At 39.8% G+C, this 11059-nt stretch overlaps 1 non-coding gene across 1 annotated transcript; it reads left to right on the top strand.

Annotated features, from left to right (window-relative positions):
• The first annotated feature begins 9771 nt into the window (after nucleotides 1–9771).
• Nucleotides 9772–9878, top strand: LOC117279082 (small nucleolar RNA R71). The gene has a single exon (XR_004509479.1). It is a non-coding gene; the product is annotated as a small nucleolar RNA R71 (small nucleolar RNA).
• Nucleotides 9879–11059: the final 1181 nt, after the last annotated feature.

An 11059-nucleotide genomic window follows, 5' to 3' on the forward strand; every position in this document is an offset into this window, starting at 1 on the left:
GTCGCGACATTAACTTAGGCGCTTTTTAGGACGCAACCCATTATTTTTCTTAATTCTTTTGTTGTAATTGATTTTGAACGACTTTGACCGAACTACTAGTGTGCAGGGCAAAGATCACGCGCATCGGAAGGATTTGGGGGTCGAAATTAACCCAAGACTAGGTAAACAAAATGCGGCAACACAAAAATTGGCTGGAGACGGAGATCCGCGGCCGCGGATTGGACCGCGGATTTAGGCATGTGTTTTGCCCCCCGTCCGCGGCCGCAGATTGGACCGCGGATTTTGGGACCCCCTCTGCCCAGAATCCGCGGCAGCGGATTGGACTGCGGATTGGGGCACGGAAGCCCGGGCTTGTCCGGGTAAGTTTTTTTATTTTAATCCCCCACCCCCTTCTTTTCCTTAACCCAAACCCTCACTTCCCCCACTTCTCTTCTTCCCTCCCTAACCTCAAGAACCCAAACCCCTCACTCCCCCCCCCCCCCCACTTCTCTTCTTCCCTCACTAACCTCAAGAACCCAAACCCTTCCTTTCCCCCATATTTTCCTTTTAACACAAGACTCTTCTCCTTCCTTCTCTTCTCCACTCAACCGATCTCTAACCTCCGTTCTTCTCAAGATCTCCAAGTAAGTACATGATTTTATTCCTCTTTCTTAGTATTTTTTTTAATTTTATTTTCCTTTTCTATATAGGGTAGTAAAATCATAGGTACTTTTATTTAGGATTTGGATTGTGGTTTATATGTGGTACATGGAGGCTATTTGAATTGATTGATTTGGAGGAAGCCATTGTTGGGTTTGATCGGGTATTTGGGAGACTTGGGGGTACTTAGGCACACTACCTGTTTGTTGATTTGCCTTAATGAGTGTTGAAGATAAATTGTGACCAATTATGCGAGTGAAGTCTGAGTAACCGCCATTGGGACACATATTCCTCTATCCACTGATAGTAGTATTTATTGTGTAGGTAAAATGCAACACTCAAGGAAGAGACGCACTACTAGGGCCTCATCAAGTGGTCATGGAGGCTTATCTCGGGGACGGGCACAGACCAGTGCAGCTCAGTTTGATCGTACCAGGATGAATGCCCTAATATGTATCGGGAGTTGATCAGGCACAGATTGGACAGCTTTTTCGAAGAGCCGGAGGAGGGTAACTTGATTCTTGTTCGGGAGTTCTATGCCAACTGCTCCGAACATGAGGATAGAATATGCATTGTGTGACACACGAAGGTGGATGCCTCGTTAGAAGCCATCAGGAGAGTGTATCGATTGCCTGAAATCAATGGGGAGAAAGATTTCTATGATACTTACAGGAGAGAACCCATCACATGGAACAGGTTTTTCAGAACTATCTGTGCACCAGATAAAGAGGTAGTGTGGGTTGTGCCGGGATCGAAGCTACACTCTTCCTCACTCACTTTTGAAGGAAAATGCTGGCTGTACATCATCAACAATCGCTTACTGCCATCCCACAACACCACGGAGGTAAATGGTCCGAGAGCAGCCTTGATATGGTGCTTCGTGAATGGCCACGACTTGGATGTGGCCAAGGTTCTTCAGTCTGAGATGTTCGTCCGTTCAACATAGAAGAGGTATGGGTTCTTTTTTCCCCTCTCTGATCACTAGATTGTGCCGGGCAGCAAGGGTGCCTGAGAACCAAAATGAGGATGGCATGGTAAAGAAAGAAGCAAAGCTCCGGGCAGACAAAGTGACCATCGGGAAAGACCCGGTGGCACCAGGAGCAGCTCATAGTGACGATTCTAATGCGTCGGAAGAGGGAGACGAAGGACAAGAGGAGGTTAAACCTACCTCACCCCTACAGGAATAAGCTGCAGTGGCTGAAGGACCATCCCAGGTCAGACAGAGTACGTGAATGACAGCTCTAGAACAAGACATGGCAGGACTGCACACTTCCGTCATAGAATTAGGGACCAGAGTTGATGCTTTGGCAATCCAAAATGCGAAGTCAGAAAAGAAAATCACGGGCTGGCTGCGTGCGCTGGGGAGAGCATATCATCTCGACCCTGGCACTGTCTCCGATCAAGAATGATCCACCAGGGAAGTTCCTTTACCTCACATTAATTTACTTTGTATGACATAGGGACATGCCATCTTTTTAAGTGTTGGGTGGGGAATACTTTATTGTATGTAGATAGTTTCGTAGTTTATTTGTATAAATCAATTTTTACTTGGCCCAACGATAAATATCATTCGACGGGTTTCTTGAAGGACTAAAGTCGAAAGAAAAAAAAGATTTTCTTTTGTAGTAGTGTATCAATTCCCCCCTTGGTTTTTCTTCAAATCATAGTTCTTTTCCAAGGGTTTTGTTTGAACCGGGTGTCGTTAGCTTTTTATTTTTTTTTAGTTAGGAACTTATGGGCTATGGGCAGAATTAAAATAGGAAGCCTTGTTTGATTTTGTAATGCCTTGAATATAGCGGTTACTTTAGTGTGACGCTTAGGCTCATTTGTTGACTCTTGTAAGAAGGCCTTAAAATGTATGTTCTTAATTTGGCTGAAATACCCTGATCTGAGTGTTTGATGATCTAATCTAGAATGAGTCATGTTCCATGTGTGTGGGAGGCTTGTTATATTCTATGCACGACATTTAACGCCTAGAACTTGCCCTGTGTGCCTGCAAAGCGAAATGGTAGTCTTGTTTAGTCTGGGAAGTGATATAGGCATTTCTTTGTTGAATCATATATATACATACTCCACCCACCTATTTGCTATGTACCATAGTTGACCCCATTGAGCATGTAATCCTGTTTCCTTGGCAACCACATTACAAGCCCTATCCCTTGTTTGAATTGACCATCTTTTCGAATTCTTTACCTCTCGTAAGCACTGGAAATACTATGAATTTACAAAGGATAAAGTGTGGGGTAGTTGATGGAGCTTTTGAGTGGAACTAGGAAATAAGGAGAAAGGTAAATCTTGTTGGAAAAGGCTACTTGGAAAAAAAAAAGAGAAGAACATTGTTAATAGTGTATCATGTTGATTGGTAATAAATCTTTGGTGGCTTTTAAGGTGATTGTGCTCAAAGAAGAAGTGTGGGATGGTATATGTGGTGTTAAACAAAAATAAAAATATTGGTTTAACTTAGGTGTGGACTTGATTGCAAAATAAATGTATTAAAGTGCTTAGGGAGGTATAGTCACTATTATATATCCAAATATATCCTACCCAACCTACAGCCTATATTACATCCAAATAAAGTCCTACTTGATCCTAGACTGAGTGAGCTCAATTAGTAGAGTCGTACACTACGGGCAAGCCTATAGTGCGTTTTCTGTGGCACAAGAATGTCATTTCTGAGGGTGAGTGAATTTTGTTCCTTTTAAAGTTCCTCAATGTGTGTGAATTTTACTGATTGTGAAATGAGTCTCTTTTGTTGTGAGCAGGCACTTGATTCATGAAGGAGAGGTAAGTCTGGACCTTTGATATAGAGTAAGTAAGCCAGTTAGGAACATTGCGTGGCTAGAGGGAGTCAACTCTTGAGGTGTAGATGTTGCACTAATGTACTCAATTTATGTGAAATATTCTTGGTGTGACGAGTAGGGAAGTCGCTCAGTGAAGCCTCTTAGAGTGTGGTTTGATTGCTCGGGGACGAGCAATGGTTTAAGTGTGGGGTGTTGATAGTAGGCTATATTCATGCAATTTAGACACTACTTACACTCTAATTTAGCCGCACTTTATTGATATTTGATTACTAAAAGATAACAAAATGCTCTAATTAAGAATTTGATGCTTTGCAGGAGCTACTCCGAGCTAGGAGGGAGCTAACGAGTGTTTTGGAGTCAACATGGAATGTGAAAGGGCAATCAAAGGTTAGCCCGGTCGAAAAAGAGCGAGAAAAGCAGCGAAACGACCCCTCCAGGTGCGCGGCCACGGAGTGGGTCGCGAACTGGTCCGTGAACTCAAGGCAGTGAGGCAGTCCAAATCCGTGGCCGGATCCGCGGTCGAATCCGCGGACGGGCGGACGAAAGCCAAACACGCAGGGTTAATTATGTAATTTTCTAGGTGACTAACCTATACCTATATGAAACCTAAACTCGCCCAGAAGTGAGATATAGCTATTTTTAGAAGATTTTAGAGGCAAGAACGAGGGGGAGAAGACAGATAAATTCCTAAGAGTTTTCATCTTCTTCTTGATACTTCTATTTGTTGATTATGATTTATTTTAGTGACTTGTTTTCCATTAGCATGAGTAGCTAAATCTGTTATCTAAGGTTGATGGAACCAATTGTTGGATGAAGTCTTGACTCTATTTTGTTATAATTAAGCCGTGTTTGTTCTATGATTGTTCAATTACGTATTGTATTCTGGTTAATTGAAAGGGCCCTTGATCAATCGTGTCTATTCACCTTGTGTTGCTTGAGAAAGAACACTTGGTTAGATTGTTGTTGAACAATACCACTTTGGGGGAAGTTAAGAGATTAATTACTTGGATTTAAAAGTGGGGTTAGAAATAACAAAGCTTTGGTGGGATGATTCTGAGTTGCATAAATTGTTAACTAGAGTAGTTCGAGATAATGCTTCTAGTAAATTATCGTAATTGATCGAAAGGTAATTACGGTAGCCCGGAACTCATAATCCTCATAGAGTATTATGGCGAGATTATAGCTAAAGAGTTGAGAATTAATCCGGCAATTGGGGAAATCAATAGCCCTATATCCTTTTACCCTTGAATTTAATTTTCGTCTTGATTATTGCTAATTTTATTGTCATTTTTCCTTGGCTAAATAAATTCCACTGATTATTCATAGAACTATTGCATCTGAAAGTTGTCTGAGCTTATCATTAGTACTATTTAAGGTTGTATTAAATAGGTTAGTTCCCTGTGGGATTCGACTCCAGACTTGAACCGGGATATATTTGCAGCGACCGCTTAGTCCTTCTTACAAGGCATAGTTGGGCGTGATCAACATGGTTTATTATGCTCGCGAAGTCCTTTTAAAGCTCCGCTCGCTTATTCAAGCCAACCGAAGATTATATGTCTATAGAATCAAACTTGACAAGAACGCATGTATATTTCCTGCAAAAATAACCAAGTAAGGCAACTAGAATATGTCTATCCTAATCACGAATCTATTGTCTGATGCCCGGATTCAAGAACTTACTCTATTCAATCCTATATGCAATTTATAGTTCCCACTTTTGAGTTCAACTATAAATTCGAAGATAGTACATTATTGTTAGCTACGCAATAGAATAATTATGTGCAAGATTGAATAAACAAATTAATATGATAAAGTCAAGCAAAACAATCAAGTGTCAAGTTACAATAGTCAAGAACGATCCATAACCCCAGAATAATGAGGTTCCTAGCCACTCATGTTCATAACAATCATCAAAATATTGTTTTTAAACATAAAAGCTATGAATACTAGAAGAAGAATGGAAGAACTAATGAATTATGTGCTCCCGAGTGTTCTGTACTTGTGTTTTTCTCTTAAAGTGGCATCTCCCTCTCCAAAATAAGTTTAGACTTGCTTTTATACCAGTTGGGGACGTCTTGGGTCGAAATAACCAAGTCCCGAGCGAAATAGGACAAGTTCTCGTCACCCAGCGTCCAGGGGTAGCGTGGGGAGCTAGCCCTGGCGCTGGAATTTTTGGGCTTCTGGAAACTGCACCACAGGTAGTGCCCCACACTACCTGTGGAGCTACTTTGTGACAATTTTCCAATTTTTTTCCCTTTTTGCTTCAAATCGTGCACCTTCATCCCACATTGCCTCCGGATAATTCCTACACATAAAAATACCATGAATGAGCTCAAATTATTTCATTACACATCAGAAATTTACGAAATATGAGTAAAATGCGAGGCAATGTGCATATAAATATACATACTTTAAGCCGAATATCAACACTCTACACTTTAACTCTTGCTCTCCCTCGAGCAATGGAACTATAACTACACCCCAATAACGTACACATCAACTATGGAGGAGCAATTCAATTTTTCAATCATACACTCTACCGTTGACTATGATCGATACCGGAAATCAAGCATGAACATATGAAATTCACGTTCTTCCCACTTTAAACATGCCCCAGTATAAACAATTTACTTCAAGTAATTCAAACAACCTACCCATAACCACCCTACCTCAAGAGTCGACTCATTACTACTAAGTACCCTCAACTCGCGCACTCACCCAACAAAAGAAGTTCACAATATTACCAATCTGTCATGAGATCAAGTGAACTCACCAACAAATAAGAGAGTGAATATAGAAATTGTTCGCACATTCAAATATGACTTTGAACATAAATTAAGGACATCACACAATTGAACAAAATTCGCTCACTCTCACAAAGAATTTCATGTGCATCCCTTGGTCGTACCATAAGCTTGTCGGTAGTGTACATCTCTACTAATATAAGCAAGCCAAATCTAGGATCAATTAAGACTTTAAGGTTATAATGTCGGCTAAGGGACGGGTAAGATACATTTAGAAATAGTGACTAACCCTCCTAAGCACTTTAGTACACTACACTCAAGAATCGAGCACTTTTTCTTCTCAACTAATTCATTCGCCACAAACCATACAAAACATAGCCCTTTCTTCAGTTAAGCACTTCTACATCCCCACTAGCACAAATTAGTAAGATTAGGAGGTGTGTGTTTTTCTTCTTTTTGACTATCAATATTATTTGTCTATTTTTTTCTTGCAATTTCTTTTTCTCTTTTTTTTCTACACACACTCCATACATTAAGGTTCATCAGCTAGTGGTATTTTTCACAACTTTAGTACACCTTATGGGCCCTTCCATGATTTCACTCGAAAGCTGCTTTCCAAATCTCTCACCTTACTTCTTTTTGCGATGAAGTGTCTTCGGAGGTAAAGGTTCAATAAGCTCAAATTACGAACAAAATTAGGATAAGGATTGTAGTGTGGGTGCCAAAGAAAAGGTCTATATGCTAAAAGGGCTAGCAACGGAAAAATTCTATTTGTAAGTGACAAGCACCTCTATGATCAAGCAAGAAACGCCTACGCCATCTCCTAGACTAGTACAACTTAATGATTTCGCTTGGATTAACACACGGGGCAAGTTCTATACTATACAGGATAGTACAGAATATCACGAATCCTTACACACACTTTGCACATGACTCAATCAATACGGTTATGTTCAACTCTCAAGTCAACAAGCACATACAGTTGAGAAATTTTAAGCAATAATGCACTAGGTGACATACAAGTCAAACAACTGAGAAAAGGCATCACAGAGTAGTCTATTTATATTACTTAGGCATCATAATTCAAATGAAATATAACAAGAAGACAGAGCGCATGACATAGCCTAATGTACCGGCACCAAACATGTCAACAGGTATCTTAGAGAAACTTAGATTTCTTCCTATCCTACTCCTAAAAAGATAAGAGCAAAATATCTGGTTCAGGCTACACCCTTGGAAAAGAACCGGCACCCAAAGAAAAACCAAGGGATACTACCTAACTATCTAAAAAATCAAAAAAAAAAAAACCTTTTGGTGTTTTTAGTCGGACCTTAATCCCTCAAGAAAGTTGTCCAAGAGATTCATCGTCAGGAAAAGTCCGAGTTTTTTATTATTATTATTTATATTTTCATTTTTAAATTGTTTTTTTCTTTTTTTAAAGTATACTACTCTAAACTAGACTACTTCTAACTGGGTTATATTAAAAAAATGAGAAAATATTTTCATACAACTACCTCATAAAGTAATTCCTCCACCCCACACTTATGACATGCATAGTCCTCGATGCATGATCACATAGAAGAATATTAAAACAAGGATAAGAAATACTCCTTGAGACCCTCTAGGTCCTGGCTAGCACATGATCCTCAATATAAAGGGTCGGGACGACCCCACACTTAAGCTCAAACATGCTCCTCAACTTCAACTTCGGATACTCAGACTTCCTGTAATCTGCAAAATAAAAATAAATAAAATATAACACTAAAAATAAATAAGAATAAATAAAATACATGTTGGGTTTCCTCCTAACAAGCGCCTTATTTATAGTCGTGGCACGACTCTGCTACTCTACTCAGGCTGGGTGATTTCGTTTCCTCTTCTTTCCATGGAGCTTTGCCTTCTTGCGCGTTCTAGGAGGATCTCCTCTTTCTCTCTAATCCTTTTCTCTTTTACATTTACACATTCAGCTTGCAACACCACTTTTTCTAACTCAATTTTCTTTTCCATGCCAGTAGGCTCCACATGAGGATCTTGCTCTATCAACTTTGATTCTACCACAAAGATCATGTACAAATCCTTATAATGCTTAAGAAGGTTAAGCGTCGTGTACACAATAAATGTGATTTCTTCATCAAGCAGTCTCATCTTTAGCTTGCCCTCCCTCACATCAATAAGTGTTCCACCAATATCCAGGAATGGTCGCCCCAAAATAATTGGAACCTCATCATCGACCATGTAGTCAAGAATAATATAATCTGCGGGAAAGATGAACTTCCCCACTCGCACCAGCACATCTTCAATAATTCCTTCAGGCACTGCTAATGATCGATCTGCTAGCTATATAGTTATAGTAGTAGGCCTGGGGACTCCAAGATTGAGCTGATTGAACACTGATAGTGATATCAAATTAATGCTCACTCCCATATCGCACAAGGCTCTACCAACCTCGTGCAGGATCTTACTCTCTACTCTAGCACTACACTCCTCAGTAAGTGCAACCGTTTCAAACTCTGTCAACCTTCTTTTATTGGCCACAATATCTTTGATGTACTTAGCATATTTTGGAATTTTATGTAGCACATAAACCAATGGTAGATATAATTGAATTTGACTCAGCATATCAAGAAATTTGTTGAACATCATGTCGTCACTTTTCTTCTTCAATCTTTGTGGGAAGGGAGGTGGTGGCCTTGCAAACTGAGTCTTTTCACTTTCTTCAGTTTCTTTCTTAGTTTTCACCACAATTTTGGGGACCGGTTCACCCTTAGGAGTGACTTATTCTTTCTTTCTTTCTTTTTGGTACTTATTCAAATTCTCTGTCATTCCTTAAAGTTACAGCATTTACCTGAGGATTATTATCTGTATCGTTCGGAAGGGCCCCTGCGGGTCGAGTATTTTGTTGTGCAGCCAACTGCCCAATCTGCCTCTCTATATTTCGAAATTCAGTCCTCAATTGCTGATTATCTGTTCGAAGTTGTTGGTTGTCAATCAATAGCTTTTCCAACATATCATTAGTTCTTTCTTCTATCTATTGAAATGGCTTTTGAGGCTTATTATAGTTCCCTTGAGGACTGTATTGATTCTGAGTGGTCTAGTTCCCACCCCATGAGAAATTTGGGTGATTTCACCAGTAGGGATTATAGGTGTACCCACATTGATTATTCTAGTTCATTGGACCTCTACCTTGATGGTCCACATAATAAATAGATTCAGGATTCACTGGACATTGGTCACTCATATGGCCATCTCCACAAATTTCACAACATATAGCCATCATTTGAACCTGCTGCATCTGATTCCCTTGACCTATTTCCATCTTAGCCATTTGGTTGTTTAGTTTAGCAATCTCTACTCGCACAGTTGACATCTCATCCATCTCGAGTGTACCTGCTGCTTTCTATTTTATCATCCTTCTTGAGGCACCTTCACCATGCCAGTTATGATCATTTGCAGTGAAATTGTTTAGTAGAGTCTGAATCTCACTGTATGGCTTTTGCATGCAACTTCCTCCACAAGCTGAATCTAGATTTAATTTGGAGGTCTTGTCCAACTCATCCACAAACGAATATCCTAGTACCTCATTTGTCTGACAATGATGTGGGTAGTCTTTGAGGAATTTCTTGTATCTTTTCCAAGCTTGACGAAGAGTCTCACCATCTCGTTGTTGAAACCCAAGAATCTGGCTCCTCAGTGCCTTTGTCTTCTTAGTGGAAAAAAACTTGATTAAGAATTTTTGCGCCAGATCATCCCAAGTGTGGATCGAGTTTGCAGGCTCCTTGTTTAACTATTCCTTTGCTTCCCCCATTAGAGAAAAGGGAAACAAAGTCACTCTAACATAGTCCTTAGAGACGTGCAGATAGTTGTATGTATCCGTAATCTCCAAGGAATTTTGTATATGCCTTTGGGGATCTTTACTTGACAACCCTACAAATAGCCATGTGGATTGAATCAGTTGCACCATGTACTACTTCAGCTCAAAGTGCCTAGTTATATCAGGCTTCACAATAGCCTGAGTCATGTTCGCGAGACTAGGCCTTGCGACCTCAATCACCGGTCTTTCTTTATTTTCTGACATCTCGATTGGCTATGGTTGGACTACAATACCCAACTCTGCAATTCTTGCTCTTTCTTCCGCCTCACTCCTTAATATGTGGAAGAGTCTTTCGGGTTAAGGATCAGGAGGAGGAAGGTTGCTCAAACTGTTGCTTCTTCTAAGCATTCAAGGTGAACAACTGTAGATTTAGAAACAGTCAAATAGATTAACACTTGAACAAAAACAAATAAAAGCTTATTTCAGAAAAATAACTAATTTCTAAATCCCCGGCAATGGCGCCAAAAACTTGTTGGGTCCAAACACACACGTGAGTGTGAAGAAGATAAATAAAGTGATAAGAAAGTATCGTTCCCACGAGGATTTATGACCAACTATTGTCCAATCTAAGCTATTTATAAATTTAATGCTCAAGTGAGTGTGAAGAAGATGATTGTGATTTTTGTAACTAAATTACTACGAATTAATAAACAAGCAAGAAAGTAAAATCGCAAGTAGAGCAAACAAACACTTAGAAAGAATTCAATGAGATGGGGATATTCCAGGGTTATGGGATTAACGTCTCTCCTATTACATTTTTTGGGTTGATGTAATCACTTTACTTATCTAATTTATTGATGAGCATGGTTTATTATGCTTGCGAAGTTATTTCGACACTTCGCTTGCCTATTCAAGCCAACCTAAGACTATATGTCTATAGAATTAAACTTGACAAGAACGCATGTATATTTCCTGCAAAAATAACCAAGCAAGGAAACTTGAATATGTCTATCCTAATCACGAATCTATTCTCCGATGCCCGGATTCAAGAACTTACTTTATTC

Source organism: Nicotiana tomentosiformis, chromosome 7 (assembly GCF_000390325.3).
Source record: "Nicotiana tomentosiformis chromosome 7, ASM39032v3, whole genome shotgun sequence".
Lineage (NCBI taxonomy): Eukaryota > Viridiplantae > Streptophyta > Magnoliopsida > Solanales > Solanaceae > Nicotiana > Nicotiana tomentosiformis.